Source organism: Melospiza melodia, unplaced genomic scaffold, assembly GCF_035770615.1.
Source record: "Melospiza melodia melodia isolate bMelMel2 unplaced genomic scaffold, bMelMel2.pri scaffold_44, whole genome shotgun sequence".
Lineage (NCBI taxonomy): Eukaryota > Metazoa > Chordata > Aves > Passeriformes > Passerellidae > Melospiza > Melospiza melodia.
The window spans coordinates 126,415-144,011 of record NW_026948761.1 but is presented as its reverse complement, the minus strand read 5'-3'; the positions used below and the strand labels follow the sequence as shown (position 1 = coordinate 144,011).

At 52.1% G+C, this 17,597-nt stretch overlaps 1 pseudogene; it reads left to right on the top strand.

Annotated features, from left to right (window-relative positions):
• The first annotated feature begins 9,902 nt into the window (after window positions 1-9,902).
• Window positions 9,903-12,551, top strand: LOC134434571 (serine/threonine-protein kinase pim-1-like; annotated as a pseudogene).
• Window positions 12,552-17,597: the final 5,046 nt, after the last annotated feature.

Sequence of the window (17,597 nt, the reverse complement as noted above, 5' to 3'; positions counted from 1 at the left end):
TAACAGAGTGTGATACGCATATGCCAGGGCCCAGCTCACTGCAATGATCTTTTTCTCCTTAGGCTCATCCTGGTACTTCTCTTTCAGATATTTCCCCACCTCAGCTGGTGAATTTGTTCATGGAGAAAGTCACAGACTATAGGGTCAGAGAATTCCTTCAGGATCTGCCCCATATCCTCCCATTTCCCACACCAGTCAGGATTTTCCACACCCGGGTCTATTCCTGGATCAGGGAACTCATCAGCCCATCTAGAAATCTCAGCCCTCATTCTAGAGAAGATGCAGACTGTATAGAGGAAGGTTACCAGATCGAATACCAGAAAGATGGTGTCTTTAATATTCAGGGGAAACTGAACATTCTTCAGTAGTGATGCGACCGATTCATAAGAGAAGAAGGAAAGCAAAGGCTAAAAAGCCTCATCCCCTGCTCCTCCTCTTACAAACTGGGTGCATAAATATAGCCATGAACCATTCATACCTGGAGCAGACCCCAGCATGTTTATAAACTTCTTGCAAATCATTGCCACCAAGCCCAGCAGGATAGCTATTCTGGTCACTGCTCCTCTGCTGTAAAAACTATGTGTTAGGGACAATACTAAAGCTATTTCTGGATAAGAAAATAAACCTAGGGACCACAGAGGTATGAAGATCTCAAAATCCCTACGGACCAGAAATGCATGCAAGCCTTCACCACAAGAGACATTATGAATTCAGAAAGCATGGCTATTAACTGCTTTATACCAACACAGAGTAATGGCAACCAAAATGCACTCAAAACAGGGTTTTTTCCACTCTCTCTCGAGCCCCATGTTGGCCACCAAATTTTGTCCTGGTCTCGGGCAAATTTGGGAGAGAATCTCCAAAGGGGTCCCTCCAGTAAGCAAACCCACACAGCCCCTCCCCCCAACCAGTTTGGGAAGAATTCCTCAGAAAGAAGGGGAAAGAACCTGTTTATTTAACAGGCACAGCAACGCCCAGCACACAAAATGAACAATACCGGATGACACCACTCTGGAAAAAGATGACAAATTCAGAAAGTCTCTCTTGGGGGTAGTCGCTCTGTTATCAGTCCCTCCGGTGCTGGGGCAGCTGCTGCAAGCCATAAGGTGCAAACTCTCAATGTTTCCAGGTCCCAGTCTGGAGCAGATTCAAGATGGTCGAGAAAAGGAGAGAAGAAACAGTCCAGGAAAAATTTGGACTGTTTAGCTAAACTAACTAATGAGCAGAAGCAAAAAGCAAGCAGAAGCAAAGCGAAGCAGAAGCAAGGTCAAGAGCAAGTGAAAAACAAAAGCAAAAAAGCAAAAGTAGCCCTCTGTGTCCCACCAGGCTGATAAGAAAAACCCAAACAAAACTTTCACCATTCAGAGACAGTCAAAGGCATAGAACATAATATCCAACATAAACAGAACACATGAATGGGGATACAAGCATCATAACGTCACCCTAGGACATCATCCCACAAAAGACCACCCCTGTACCCCCGTCCTAGTGGTCAAGGGGCACCTCTGAGCCTGCCTACTTCATTCCACTTCTTAAACCTAAGTCCCGCCTGGGTTTGGGGCTCGGCACCCCGGTTCCGGCACCTGTCATCAGAGCTGCAACCCTTTTTCCTCCCCCATCGGCACCCTCAGACTTCCCAAAAGTAAAGCCTGTTGGAATTTCACCAGAGCCTCCCAAGACCTCTCTGTTTGGCTGTGTCGGCTTGAAACATCCGGGGCTGTGAGGGAGCGTGACCCTGGCTGGATCCTTCCACTGCTACAGATGCTGAGGAGAGGGCCTGCCGGCACCCACCAAGTTTTGGGGCCCCGGCAGCTAGCTGGACCCCAAAAACCCACAGATGGACTCTCTTTTTCCAGCTGCTCTCAACCATAACTTTTCAAATAACAATTCCAGCTGTTCCCCTCTTAGAAGACCCCCCAGAGCCTCATCCAAAGACTGTGCCAATCTATGAAGGCTTCACGCTTGAATACTTGGAATGAGCACCGCCAACTTGATGATGCCTAAATCACCGTCTTTAAAACTCGAATACAAGATGGCATCACATGTACTTGGAGGGAGATGAAGCCATTCCTTGACTGCCTTTTGAATCAACAGGTCAAGGGAATTGAGAAGGCCCACATTCACCTCAGTATGGTCAGCCAGATATACCAGTCTCTGGAGGGTTTAAGTCCTGAGTATATTGACCCTCTGAAGAGATTTGAGGGGTGAACTCCCAATATGATGGAGCCAGTCCACAAGATTCTCTGATAAACCCGAATCTGCAAAGCCAGTCCAGGGGTCAATACATCTGCCAAGATATTTTTCTGAGCTCCCTGGGTCAATCATATTAAGGGGGGAACAATTTATCTTCCATGGGGGACAGTCATTGATAGTATATGAGTCCCTTGTTGGCTTGATGCAAAAGCGATGACATTTTTCCCCCTGAGTCTGGAGACCAGTAAGTTCACAGAAGGTCTCCAAAATTTTGATATTGCAACACATGCCATCCCAGGAATCACTCAGGAGATCTAAATCATCTGCCAACACCATGGCTGTTATTTTATGTTGGAACCCCTGACCCTCACTTTCAAGCTTGCATGGAAGGGGGTCCATCACCAGATTGAACAGCAAAGGTGACATAGGGTCACCTTGTTTGACACCAGAGCGAATGTAAATGGGGTCTCTCCTCTCCTTTTCAATGGAAATGTACGTTTTGATGTTTCAATATATTTCCCTAACCAGCTGAAGCACATGGGGATCAGCCCTTCTCTGGATCAGACCCTCAAGTACATGCTGGTGACCAGCAATGTCAAAGGCCTTGGTGATGTCCATGAACACCACCCCCAGATGTCAATGCTCCTGCTTTGTGTTCTTAACCACAAGTTGTAACAACTTGGGGTTCTCGACACAACCCGATGCGCAAATAAAGCCTCATTGCCAGGGGTTAATGGGACGTGCTCTGGTCAGCCTCGCCGTAGCAATCCTTGAAAACAGCCTAATCACCATAGAACCAATAGTGATAGGCCTCCAGTTATTGGTATCACCAAGTCTATCCAAGTCAGAACACTTGGGTATCAAGACTGTTTGGCAGTCCCACAGCGCATCTGGGATAGTACTGGTAACAAGCCAGAGATTGAATATCTTAGTCAACAGGGAAAACTTAAGGTCTTTTTTTAATAAGATGACCCCAGGTAATCCCATCTGGCCCAGGAGTGGAGGTTTTACATATCTCGCTCACGTTTTTCTCAATCTCTTTTTCAGTAATCAGGGCTCCAAATATGGTGTTATCAGCCTCCGCATGCAGAGAAAAATTTACCAGGCTACCAAGCTCAACAGCTGTATCCCATCTCAACTTAAAGTGTGCATGGACAACGCCAGATGGCATTGCAAGGCTTCTGTGCTGTCCAGAATAATATGCACCAGACACCTCCTATGCAACTTGTACAACATCTGAAATAGAAGAAATTTCCCTCTCTTAATCGCTCTCTTTTGCATCCAGTTCGTTGTTACTTTGGATGCACCCCAACCACGGGATGTCTGCCTTTTCCAGCCCCTGTCTGTTTTCATATTCTGGCCAGGCCCACCCAGGGTACCACGACACTCTTTGAAAACATCGTTCACCACCCCTTGCAGATGTTGCCCTAAAATTTTCATGAAGGCTTCCCAATAGCTGGTGAATCTGCAAGCCGATAATCGCGTTTGGATGGCATAATGGTACTGGAGCTTCAATTGCCCCTCCTTTGGTGATTTAGCAGACCTGGGACGATGTTCAATCACCATCTCACCTTCTGGCCCAGCCTGACCTTTCGTGGAAGGATCTCTGCCCAGAAGGTGCCTTCTATCACTGATCTGCTTTGCCCTTTTAGATGGAATATGCCTTGCAATAAGTTGGTTAATATTCTGACTACTGGCAAACTTCTCTACCAATTGTACCAGGAGAGCCTCCTCCTCATCAGTCCATACCCTTTTGTGGGCCCCTCTGGCTGATGACTCTTTGGGATGGGCGGCAACAATCCATTCCAAATTCCTCACAAGAGGATGTATTATCCTCTTGTGCTGGCCCAGGCCGATCGTGGTGGCAAAACCACATTGGCATACCTCACAGACCCAGTTGCCAGTTGGAGCCACACACAGCATCCCTTTACAACATGGGGCGTGACAGACAATACTGTGGTACTTAAGATTTTGTTTACCACATTTAGAGGACCTAAAGATGACCTTCTTTTGACCCTGGGCCCTCTTTAGATTGTCAATTAGCCCCAACATCCTAGTCAACCAGGTCGCACAACAAGGACAGGATGGCTTTCTCTCAGGGATGGACATGACAGGAGTTCTTATCATTGCTCCGTCACCACTGGTCCTGGGAAGAGCCTCAGGTGTTCTTGGCTCTTCTGTGCCTCCATCTGAACACTCAGAATCTTCTTGAGCCAACCCCAATGGGGAGATCTCATAAGGCTCACGGAATTTTGCCAAGCCCTCCCATGCGACTCCAAGATGTATTCCACAACCCCTTGTAATTGTGGAGTTAACAAACTCCAGACATACCAGATTAAATCCCTCTTCCCTGGGCACAGAGGGTATATAGATGGAATCTTGGCATCTTTGATGCTTAGATCTAGTGGGTCAGTCTGAGTGGCAGTCAATACATATCGCAAAGCCAATGATCGCACCATCATGTCAAAGAGACAACAAAAAGAGTGAGGGTAGAAGTAGTTAGCAGCTGGCCCTCTCCCAGACTGCCAGCTGTGTCCAACACTAGCCTGTGGACAAGGCTTTAGGTAGCAGCAAAATGACTGTGCCAACTTTTTGTTTCAGCAGCTTGTGAAACTATTATTGGGTGGTGAGTCCAACAACAGGGAGGGCAGATTTTTGCTATCTCCCACACTGGTACAGAAGTCAATTCTGTTACCACAAGGGTATCCGGTGGGGCTACAAGGAGGCGTGACTTGCGCAGCCATGCCCAGTTTGTAACTATGCCCTCTCTTAAGAGAGTCAGAGTTACTCCCACTGTTTACCTGCGATTCATTGAGTTTCTTCACTTTGACATTCAAAGCACTGGGCAGAAATCACATCGCGTCAACACCTGCCTTGGGCCTTCGCGATGCTTTGTTTTAATCAAACAGTCATATTCCTCTGGCCCACACCACTTCTAAGCTGGCTGTTAGGCACCGGCCGAGGTGGGGCGCTGGCCTGGAGAACCCCCCGGGGACCCTCACCAGCATGAACTGCTTGGCCGGTGCCGGCTGCAGCCACACACACGCTGGCTGCCCACCACATACATCCAACTGCCCCCAGAGGAAACGTGCTACACTATTTTGGAAAGCAGCCGTATGGAGCCCCACATGACAGGTTGCAGAGGCCACTGAAGGAGAAGGTGGATCAAGCCAACTTGCTGAACTCAAAGCTGTTCAACTGGCCCTGGACATTGCTGAAAGAGAGAAGTGGCCAAAGCTCTGCCTCTACACTGATTCATGGATGGTAGCCAACACTCTGTGGGGATGGCTGGAGAGGTGGAAAGAGGCCAACTGGCAGCATAGAGGAAAACCAATTTGGACTGCTGATGAGTGGAAAGACATTGCTACCAGGGTAGGGAGGCTACCTGTGAAGGTCTGCCATGTAGATGCCCATGTCCCCAAGAGTAGAGCTAATGAGGAGGACCAAAACAATGAGCAGGTAGATCAGACAGCAAAGATAGAGGTGTCTAAGATAGACCTAGATTGGGAACATAAAGGGGAAGTTGTTCCTAGCTTGATGGGCCCACGATGCCTCAGGCCATCAGGGCAGAGATGCCACCTACAAGTGGGCACGAGACCGAGGGGTGGATTTAACCATGGACAGTATTTCTCAGGTTATCCATGACTGTGAGAAATGTGCTGCCATCAAACAGGCCAAGGGAGTGAAGCCCCTGTGGTACGGTGGGCGGTGGTCCAAGTACAAGTATGGGGAGGCCTGGCAGATTGACTCCATCACACTGCCCCAGACACGCCAGGGCAAGCGCTATGTGCTGACCATGGTGGAAGCCACCACTGGATGGTTGGAAACCTACCCTGTGTCTTGTGCTACAGCCCGGAACAACATCCTGGGCCTGGAAAAGCAAGTCCTGTGAAGACATGGAACCCCTGAGAGGATTGAGTCAGACAATGGGACTCATTTCAAGAACAGCCTTATCAACACCTGGGCCAGAGAACATGGCATTGAGTGGGTGTACCATATTCCCTACCATGCACCAGCGGCAGGCAAAGTTGAGAGGTACAACGGACTGTTAAAAACCATATTGAAAGCATTAGGTGGAGGATCTTTCAAAAACTGGGAGCAGCATCTGGCAAAAGCCACCTGGTTAGTTAACACCTAAGGCTCTACTAAGCGAGTGGGCCCTGCCCAATCTGAGCCTTTGCAGAGAGTAGATGGAGATCAACCTTGTCACCTTTTATGACCAGGTAACCCGCCTAGTGGATGCAGGGAAGTTTGTAGATGTTGTTTATTTGGATTTCAGCAAGGCCTTTGACACTGTCTCCCACAGCATACTCCTAGACAAGCTGGCAGCCTGTGGTTTGAACAGGAGCATTCTTTGCTGGGTTAGGAACTGGTTGCATGGCCAGGCTCAGAGAGTGGTGGTGAATGGTGCTGCATCCAGCTGGCGACCAGTCACCAGTGGTGTCCCTCAGGGGTCTGTGCTGGGGCCAGTACTGTTTATATTTTTATTGATGATATGGATGAGGGTTTAGAGTCTTTCATTAGCAAATTTGCAGATGACATTAAGCTGGGAGCATGCATCAATCTGTTAGAGGGACAGAGGGCTTTGCAGAGGGACTTGGAACGGTTGGATGGATGGGCAGAATCTAATGGGATGAAGTTCAATAAGTCCAAGTGCCAAGTCCTGCACTTTGGCCACAATAACTCCCTGCAACGTTATAGGCTGGGGACGGTGTGACTGGACAGTTCTCAGGAGGAAAGGGACCTGGGGGTGCTGGTTGGCAGTCGGCTGAACATGAGCCAGCAGTGTGCCCAGGTGGCCAGGAAGGCCAATGGCATCCTGGCCAGCATCAGGAATAGTCTGGCCAGTAGGAGTAGGGAGGTCATTCTTCCCCTGTATGTGGCACTGGTGAGGCCACACCTTGAGTATTGCATCCAGTTCTGGCCCCTCACTTTAGGAGGGACGTTGAGATGCTTGAGCGTGTCCAAAGGAGAGCAACGAGGCTGGTGAGGGGCTTGGAGCACAAGCCGTATGAAGAACGGCTGAGGGAGCTGGGGTTGTTCAGCCTGGAGAAAAGGAGACTCAGAGGTGACTTTATCACTCTCTTCAACTTCCTCAAGGGTGGCTGTGGTGAGCTGGGGGTCAGTCTCTTTCTCTGGGCAACAACAGGCAGAACAAGAGGACACAGTCTCAAGTTGTGCCAAGGGAGATACAGGCTAGAATGAAGGAGGAGGTTTTTAACAGAACAAGTGGTGAAATACTGGAATCATCTACCCAGGGAGGTAGTAGAGTTACCATCCCTTGATGTGTTTAAAAAAGACTGGATGTGGATCTTGGTGCCATGATCTAGTTGAGGTGTTAGAACATGGGTTGGACTCGATTATCTTAGAGGTGTCTTCCAATCTATAAATTCTGTGATTCTGTGATTCTGCAGATAGCTTCGATAATAGAGGATTGTTTAGCTTAGAATAGAGTGTTGTTAATTTAGGGAAGCTCCGAGGTATCTTTTAAGTAGAAATGAAAGAATTGTCATTATAAGAATTAAGCTGTGAGAGGAAAAGCTGGGCTGCAGCCCAACTGGAGCCTGCAGGTGCTCCAAGCTGTCAGCCTGAACAGGCCACCTGCAGGGCAGCAGGATGAAGATGGAGAAGTGGCGAGGGGATACTTTGTTTCAGCCCGAATGCCAATAAAAGTCTAAAATATCCAGAGTGTTGTGAGACTCCCTTCCTTGCCAGGCTGTAGCTAAGTGGACAGTCCCTTTCAGAGGCCCAAAGAACATAGTGAGGTAAGCAGCTTTGCTTACCTGAAGTGTGGAATGCCCATGGGCAGCTGCAAGACTTGCGGGTAATGAATGCCAGGTGATGAGCTCACATTCAGGACAACACTAGGAGGCAGATGTGCAGTCCTTTCTGGGCCTCTTGTCTTGAAGATGTCAGGGTGATCAGCAGCAATCACCATTTTGTTCCCACCCTCCTCTCACTATGTCACCTATGGGATGGAATGGCATTCTCACAGCAGCATCTGGCCCTTCCTCCCTGCTTCTCTTTTCCCCCCTTTTCAGCCCAGAGCCCCAGGGACCATCTGGGCCAGCCTCATCCCCCACGGATGTGTGCAACCACCAGGGCCTCCTGCAGAGCCCCATTCCCACTCTGCTGCCTCCTTGGCCTTTTCCCACATCTGGGCCAGACTGCTGTTGCCAGCTGTTGTGCACACACACACACACACACACACACACACACACAGAGCATACCAAGCATACCACACCTGTCAGGGAGCAATTTGATGTAGGAGCCCCTGCTAACCACGGCTCAACAGCCCGGCACTTTTCCCACCCAGCTGTGGCTCCATTTGGACTCCATCTGCTGGGATACCCACTGTGAGGGACTGCTCAGGGCCTGGATGCTCCTCGAATGGTGTCCACAGGCCTGATTTCCACGCCTCCCCATTCCTCCTACCCCTAAAGCTGCCTCAGCCTTCTAAACACAATTTTTCTTACTCTAATGGCTTCCTGTGCTTTACTACATACTGTAAACAGGAGTACACAGTTTTGATTGTCTTTGCTCTAGAATTAATAAAGATAAGTTGGAAGTGCTGCTAGAGTTTGTAATTTCAAACTTGAAGCAACTGCAAGAAGTAGAGAAGCTTTCTGTGCAGCTTTTCAGTGAATCTGAAGTCTCCTTCCTCTTCACTCACTTTCAGCATATCTGTTGATTTTCCTTTGCTGTCATCTTTTAAGGTTCATCACTTGTCTATCCATCTGTAACAAAACCCTGTAAACCCAATGCAAATTTACCATCCTTTGTATTTTTCCTCTTCTGGAAAAACTGAGGCTCCTGTCCTCTAGACTTTGATTCCCATCTTGGCTCTGGCTAAGAACAGAACAAATGGAATTTATTACCTGCTAGTAAGACCTGCTATCAAAAGTCACAGTTAGAGCTAAGCATGGTGCTTCTCTCCCTCTTTTGAATACACATCTTTGTGTCTAGGCCTGGGGATTTCCAGAAGCACCTGGAAGCTACTGCCAAGAACAAAAGTCTCGCTCTTGCTGGTTTGGATATGGATCTTTTGGTAGGATTTTGATCTACACCTACAGTGACCTACAGGAACTGGATCTTTGACACAAAGTGCCTTCAAGCAACATTTCAAAGCATAGTGGGCAATGAAGTCCAGATACTAATGAGTAGTGGTTTGTTTGAACTCTGTGTAACATATGGTACAATAGCCCAAAAGATGTTATTTTTGAGTGTTTCAGTTGTTTAAAACTTAGTCTTATTCTTGTCAACACTTTTCTTTCCTCCCTTCAGAAATCTACATGCCCAGGTACTAATTTCTTTCTCAGTTTGCTGACAAGTTACCTGTCAGACAATACTTGTTTCTTGACCCAGAGATGGGGCAACTGTCACCATTAGGCCAGACGTGACATACACACGTGATCAGGGTCCAAGAAGAAAAACAGTTTTTTATTCTGCACGTTGTCCAGCTTATACACTCCTAACCAAACGTGATCTTCAGTCCACCGCTGGCCTTGGCTCGCAGGTGGCCACCAAGTGAGTGTCCTGGGAGGGCATCTTGGAGTGGGCACGGCTGGTAAGTGAGCAGAGCCAGCGAGAGGAGCCGGTGGGGCGTGCCGGGAGGGGCTGAGGTGAGGCCCGGCAGGGCGGCAGCCAGAACGCTGCGAGGGCAGCGAGCGTGGAGTGAGCAGGGGCTGAGCAGTGCCCCAGGCCGGGCCATGGTGAGCTGCGGCGGGGCCAGGCAGGGGCTGCCTGAGGCGTGGCGCAGCATCAGCCCCACTGATGGCATTGCGGTCCCTCTGCAGCACAAGGGCGCCCTGGTGCTGGTGCTGCTGTGGAAGGTGTCGTGACCTGGCTTCCGCGGCGTCATGCAGCTCCTGGACTGGTTCGAGGTTCCCGAGGGCTTCACACTGCTCATGGAGCGTCCGCAGCGCTGTCAGGACCTCTGGTACTTCCTGCTTGAGTGGCAGTTCCTGACAGAGCCCGTGGCACGGGGGCTGCTCCGCCAGGTGCTGGAGGCCGTGCGGCGCTGCAGCAGCCGGGGTGTCCTGCACCGCCACATCAAGGCCGAGAACGTCCTCGTTGACCTGGCCACGGGCAAGGCAAAGCTCATCGACTTCGGGTGAGGCACAATCCTCCAGGGCACGTTCTATACCAGGATGTCAGGTAACCCCAAAGCCGGGGCCCAGCAGGGCAGCAAAGTTTCCCCCTTGGCTGGCAGAGGGGGAAGAGGGAGTGAAGAAAGGAGGGAGGGAAGGAGGGAGAATCCTTCTTCAGCCAGCTGCAGCCAAGTTGCTTTTTGGCAGGGCAAGGGCTGGCTGTTGTGGAACAGGAGCTGGCTGGGAGGGAGGGAGCAGCATGGGCCTGATGAGCTATGCCCGTGTCCCATAGGAACACCGGAGTACAGCCCACCAGAGTGGATCCTCTTTGGCTGCTACCATGGCCAGCCAGCCACCATCTGGTCCCTGGGCATCCTGCTCTATGAGCTGGTCTGCAGGCACCTTCCTTTCCACACCAACGAGGACATTGTCTGGGGCCAGCTCTTCTTCCTGCCCCGGGTGTCTCAAGGTGGGGATGTGCCTTCAAGGCATGAGGGAAAGAACGGGATTGGGAGGGGCAGCTGGCACATAAGCATCCTGCTCTTGCAGCTGGTGAGGAGGTAGATCTCCTGGGCTCAGCTGGAGGAGGTGGCACCTGTGCCTCTGTGCTGGTGTCCTCCACAAGAGAGGATTGATAGGAAGATTTTGGCTGTAGCTCTGAGCACTCCTGGTGGCCTGGGCATTGTGGAAAGGAGCCTTGTCCCGCTGAGCGGCGGTTTCTGGTTTCTCTCCGCAGAGTGCCAGCACTTCATCAGGTGGTGTTTATGAATGGAGCCCACAGACAGGCCATCACTGGAGGACCTTTTTGAGCATTCTTGGCTGCAGGAGCCCAGCCTGGCCCAGGAGACAGCAGAGATGCATTCCTGTGCACAGTAGGATCCAGGAGCCAGCAAGTAGCACCAGCACGTGTCTTGTGGCGCTGGAAGAAAACCCTGGAGCGTTTCCATGCGACTGCGGCATGGAGGAGGGAGCGCAGCCAAGGAGATGCTTCCGCTGGTCCCCATGAGCTGTGGAGGGAGCGGCTCCATGGTGCCCGTCCCATTGGAGAAGTGGTGGCAGTGCAGTGAAGATGCCACGGCACCACAGCTCAATGGCATCGTGATGTCCCTGCAAGCCGGGGCACAGCTGGCATGTTCTTCTGGAGCACGACCCCTTCCTGAGGGGGGAACACCCCCTCAGGAAGCTGGCTGGCTACCCCAGGATGTCGGCTCTGGCCTGGGCTGAGAGAAGGTGGGTGATGCTTTTGCCATTCATCTGCTCTGGCAGGAATTTGAACTTTAGACAATCACATGCCGTTATGTGGTTTCTCATCAGTTGTATAGATTGGAGAAGTCACTGTGTTCCAGAACTGTGCATAGAGGGTGAGTTTTGGGAGGGAAACGGGAGCTGCCCACAGGATCCGGGTGCTGCCGTCAGGATCCAAGTGCTGCCCTCAGAATCTAAGAGCTGCCCTCAGTTTCCAGGCACTGCCGACATGATCGAAAAGCTGCCCTCAGGATCTGGGTGCTGCCTGGTTGATCTGGGCACTGCCCTCAGGATCCTGGTGATGCCTATGGGATCCAGGCACGGCCCACACGACCCAGGCTCTGCCCACAGCATCCAGGAGCAGCCCGCAGGATCCAAACTTGGCCATGACGATCCGGGCAATGCAGTCAGGATCCAGACTCTGCCCACAGGATCCAGGCTCTGACCACACAATCCCGACGCTGCCCTCAGGACGCCATCCCACCGCCACGGCCCTCAGGGCAGGAGGTGGGAACGGAGGGGCCTGAGGAGAGTGCGGGCAGCAGCAGGACTTGGTTTCATTTATGCTTGTTGCTTAATGTCCAGGGGAAAAAAAATCCATATTTTTCCTTGTAGACCAAACCTAGGGGGCTGGAAGCTCTTGGTGGGCAGGGGGCAGGGGCAGCACTGGGGGCTGTCCTGACAACACCAGATGGTGAGGAGGAGGCCTGGGAAGCAAGCAGCCCCAAAGAGCTGTCCCAGGGGGAACAGGACCCAGATCAGAGAGGCAGAGGTGGAGAAGTGAGGCCCCATGTGAGGCCAGGCGAGGCCGGGGTAGAGCACAGCAACGTTCCCCCGTGCACAGCCTCAGGCCAAGCCTCAGGTCTGCCCAGCAGAGCCTCTCACAGCTGGGCAGAGGACTCCAGTCGTGAAACAATTCTTTTTCTCTTGCCCCCCAGCCCCTCCCCAAGCCAGGTGGATGCTCGCAGACAGTGGGCAATAGCAGCAGCAAAGATCCTCCTGGGAGGGCTGCCCAGCGAGTAGGGGGACAGCTCAGAGGATGTACAGGGTGCCAGCAGCAGCAGCAGCGGGGAGGAGAGTGCCTATGTGTCCTGTGAGGAGGAACCAAAACCTCTGGTGCCATGCAAAGGCACAGGACACTTAGAGCTTACTCCCCAAACCGGAGATCAAGCAGCTGCCAAAGGGGATGCTGGGATGAGCAAGGAGCTGTCAGACAAGCAGGGCAGCAGGGCCATCACTGTCTGCACTATGTGGGTGAGCCCCCGCTACCCACAGCTCCTGGGGCAGCCCGACACGCCGCGGGAAGAAGAGGCGTGTGGGGACCTGCCCCGCACATCTCGAGCCCTGGCAGCTCCCAGGCTCGCCACAGGCCATGGCCCAGCCCTGACCAGCAGAGCCCCTCACAGCACGGCAGAGGCCTCAACTCCAGGCCTGGTTCCAGAGCGCTGCTCCCACAGCCCCTCCCCAAGCCTGCTGGAAGCTCCCACTAGTCTAAGGTTATGGTTACACTTAGGGTTAGTTTTAGGCTTAGGGTTAGCATTAGGGTTAGGCTTAGTTTTAACGTTAGGCGTAGTGTTATTTTTCATGTTCGAGTAAGGCTTAGTTGCTAGGGTTAGTGTTAGGGTTAGCCTCTTTAGGGACAGAAGCTGAGCCACGCCTGTCAGTGTCACCACCCGAGGAGGGCTCTGGCTCCAAGGGACCCAGGACTGTCTGGAGTGTACCCAGTGCTGTCTGCAGCGTGGCCAGAAGACACCTGAGCTGGAGCACCGAGGAAGAGGTGAGTGCCTCATGCTCCTTCTCATGTGTGCCCATGTTCATACCAGGAACATTAGGATAATAAACAGGAGTGCTAATATAAGTTGTTTCTTTATGTGAAATACAAGGTAGTAATTTGTAATGCTCCCTGCCATTAGGGTGAAGGCCATCTCATGCCTTCTCTTCCTCTTTCATTAATAAATGACACATCGAGGTTCACTCCAGGAAGTGAAAGAAGCCAGGGGATTATGTTAAGAATTCTAAAGGCTTGGAGTAGAGGTGAGAAAAGTCCTAGGAAGAAGAAGAAATCTCTTAGGAAAGTTCTTAGGAGGCCATTTTTTGTTTTGATAGATGGTATTATTCTGCACTATGTCAGGAAGGTGTTCCTCTGGAATATGTTCCTTAGTCCTTTGAGTTGTAGCTTTTGCTAAGTTAGAAGTGGTTTTGATGGTTGCTTTTGTTGAAATAAAAGGACAGAATGAGTATATGGAAGTACTAGTTATTTTCATTGCCCTGTAGTCATTGATTTGGGGGAAAATCCTGGAGCCCAAAGCCTTTTGGTCCCCAGGATGGTGCAGTGTGTGTGATGTGGGCAGAGGAGAAAGGCGCTGCCTGGTCTGGGAGGGATGTGAGGACACCAAGCCCTTGTACCTTGCAGCACAAGGCATTTGTTGGATGCAGGACCCCATCCTTTTGTGTCCATTTTTCTCTTTTTGGCACCTTCCTTTCCAGACTGGGGAATGCACAACTTTGGAATCATCTATCTTCATGTTCTGAAGCATCTCAAATGAGCACATGGTCACCTAATGATGAGTTCTCCAGGACTTCAATGCAGGTAGCAATGAGATTCCATGTCAGAGATGAAATTTCATGACAGTCCTTTCACTGGGCCAAAAGGGATGAACAACCTGAATTTTGGATCACTGAAATGGAGTGCAGAGGCCCTGAGACTCTTGTATTTTGGCAAAAAACGGGAATATTCCCTAGAAAACGCTGTGTTCTTTGAGGGAATCTGCATTAAACTTCCCCAGAACTGCAAGGCTGTCCAAGCCACTAAACAAGGCAAATAGTTCTGCATTTAATTTCAAAGTCACAGTCCTTCAATATCATCTGAACAGAGAGGGCACTTTTTAAGTGAGGGCAAAAATCCGTCAGCTTCTTGAGGAACTTTAGGCAACTCCCAACCTTGATTCTCCAGGACTGAGCACAGCCAACTAGACCTGGCAGATAAAGGGCAGATGTGGGCTTGTACCTGTGCTCCCTGATTGCTATTCTTATGTTGGGTAGCATTACTGGAGGATGCTGGCAACAGTTTCACCTCTGGCAGGGCCATAAGGATGTGCTGAGGCTCAAGTTTTTAAAAACACACATCAGGTCCTGTGCTTGGGGGTACTTCCCCTGCATGTAGGGAGCAGTGTGCTCATCCTGGGGAAGTAAACGTGTAACCCTTATGTCCTACTTCCCTTCACCCTTTCTTCTGACGGGAAGTGTGAGGAACTGTAGGGAAACATTCCCTCAGGAAGCGGACATGAACCGCCCCAGGGCTGTGGATGATGTTGGCCCTGGCCTGGGCTGAGGGAAGGTGGGTGATGCTTTTGCCATTCATCTACTCTGGCAGAAATTTGAACTTTAGATAATCACATGCCCTTATGTGGTTTCTCACCAGTTGTATAGATTGGAGAAGTCACTGTGTTCCAGAACTGTGGATAATGGGTCTGCATGGGAGGGAGACAGGCGCTCTCCACACGATCTGGGTGCTCCCCATATCGTCTGGGCGCTCCCTACACAATCCAGGTGCTCCCCTCAGGATCCGAGTGCTGCCCTCAGGATCTGAGTGCTGCCCTCAGGACCCGAGTGCTGTCTTCAGGATCCAGGCACTGCTCACACAATCCGGGAGCTGTCCTCAGGATCGAGGTGCGGCCTGGTCAAACTGGGCACTGCCCTCAGGATGCAGATGATACCCATAGGATCCAGGAGTTGCCCACAAGATCTAGGCGCTCCCCACAGGATCCAGCACCTGCCCTCAGGATCCAGGACCTGCCCTCAGGATCCAAGCACTGCCGGGACAATTCAGGCAATGCCCTCAGGATCCCAGTGCGGCCCACAGGATCCAGGAGCCGCCCACACGATCTAGGAGCCGCCCACACAATCCCGGCGCCACCCTCAGAACGTTATCCCTCCCCCCCTGCCAAGGCCCTCAGGGCAGGAGGCGGGAACGGAGGGGCCTGAGGAGAGTGCGGGTGGCGGCAGGGCTTGGTTTCATTTGTCTTTATGTCTTAATGTCCAGGGGCTACAATCATCCATATTTTTCCTTCTAATCCAAGCCCAGGGAGTCCAGCCTGGAGAAACAAGCTTGTAACAGAAAGCACATTCTGTCAGTGTCCTGCAGGAAGGCAAGAATGGCAGCAGGAATTTGCACACTGGGCTTTGCCTCAAAGCCCTGCACCTGCTGCTGTGCCCAGAAAAGCAGCAGACAGGGAGATCATATATTCAGAAGCATTCAAAGACTGACTCCTTTAGCCCGTGCCGCTCTTTAAGTCAAGCTTACTGCATCAGTTCATATCACGACAAAACTGAGCCTCAGGGGATACTGACCAGAATCACATCTAACCCAGCTACAGCCCAGACGTCACAGCAATTCGGAGCAGCATTTGTGCAGATTGTACTTTTCATGAGATGAACCAAATGTGGTATTCTTAGAGAAAGATACAACAAGGCAAAGGCAGACTTGAAAGGGTTTGCAGTGTAGGACTTCCAATCACATTAGGAAGGAAATCTTTTGAATTCAACTAAAGCCAAAGAGACACTGAAGCAGTCCAGACCATCATGCGTCTTTGGTCTCTTTTGTTTCAAAATTCTATTGTAGCTCAATAGCTCATGAGCAGATTCTTTTCTTTTAACTCATGAAACTTGTGAGCTTTCTTGTGTATTACTCTGCGTGATAAAGTGAGAAACATGGACTCCTTGTAATCCTTGTCTGTGCCCAGAGCCCTTGGAGCCCTTGGAGACACTTGGGACCCCCCCCCCCCCCGCCCCAGACCGTGTTCCCCTTTGTGACGTGAGGCTTGCGTGTCTCCAAAGCCCATTGTGACGTTTGGGGCCGCGCCCTGACCAGGACAGTATAAAAAGGGGCAAAGAGCGCGGGGGTGCCACTCCCAGGAGAGCGGCTCCATCAGGAGCCAGCATCTTCCCGGGGGACGGCAGTGTCGGAGCGACTCCGAGATGTCCACGGACAAGGAGACGAGCCGAAGCCCACCGACTCGAAGCCCAAGCAGAAGTGGCTGGTGTTTCGCCGGAGGCAGGGGCTGAGGGATGGGGCAGCACCTCAGGAGGCTGAGGAGCAGCGTGACTCTTGTGCTGGCCCTGGTGCGCAGGCAGCGGCAGCAGAGAGCCGGGCAGCGGCCCCCCACAGCCGCAAGGCCCACAGCCGGGCTCTGCTGCGCTCACTGCGCCGCGGCTCCCATGCCATCCTCGGCAGGGTGGCGGCTGTGCTCCGGCGACGCAGCCGGCAGCCAGGGACACAGCGGCATGGGCATCAGGGCATGGAGGCAGTGGCGGCAGCCACAGCCGCCGCAGCAGGGGCACAGAGCCGGGCGGCTTTCCCGCACGGCCCCAGCTGCCCCACCACAGCCTCGCCCACACCGCTGGAAGCTCTCAGTGGGCAGGGGGCAGGGGCAGCACTGGGGGCTGTCCTGACAACACCAGATGGTGAGGAGGAGGCCTGGGAAGCAAGCAGCCCCAAAGAGCTGTCCCAGGGGGAACAGGACCCAGATCAGAGAGGCAGAGGTGGAGAAGTGAGGCCCCATGTGAGGCCAGGCGAGGCCGGGGTAGAGCACAGCAACGTTCCCTCGTGCACAGCCTCAGGCCAAGCCTCAGGTCTGCCCAGCAGAGCCTCTCACAGCTGGGCAGAGGACTCCAGTCGTGAAACAATTCTTTTTCTCTTGCCCCCCAGCCCCTCCCCAAGCCAGGTGGATGCTCGCAGACAGTGGGCAATAGCAGCAGCAAAGATCCTCCTGGGAGGGCTGCCCAGCGAGTAGGGGGACAGCTCAGAGGATGTCCAGGGCGGCAGCAGCAGCAGTGGGAAGGAGAGCGCCTATGTGTCCTGTGAGGAGGAACCGAACTCCCCAAACCGGAGATCAAGCAGCTGCCAAAGGGGATGCTGGGACGAGCGAGGAGCTGTCAGACGAGCAGGGCAGCAGGGCCATCACTAACCGCACCATCTGGGTGAACCCCCGCTACCCACAACTCCTGGGGCAGCCCGACACGCCGCGGGAAGAAGAGGCGTGTGGGGACCTGCCCGGCACATCTCGAGCC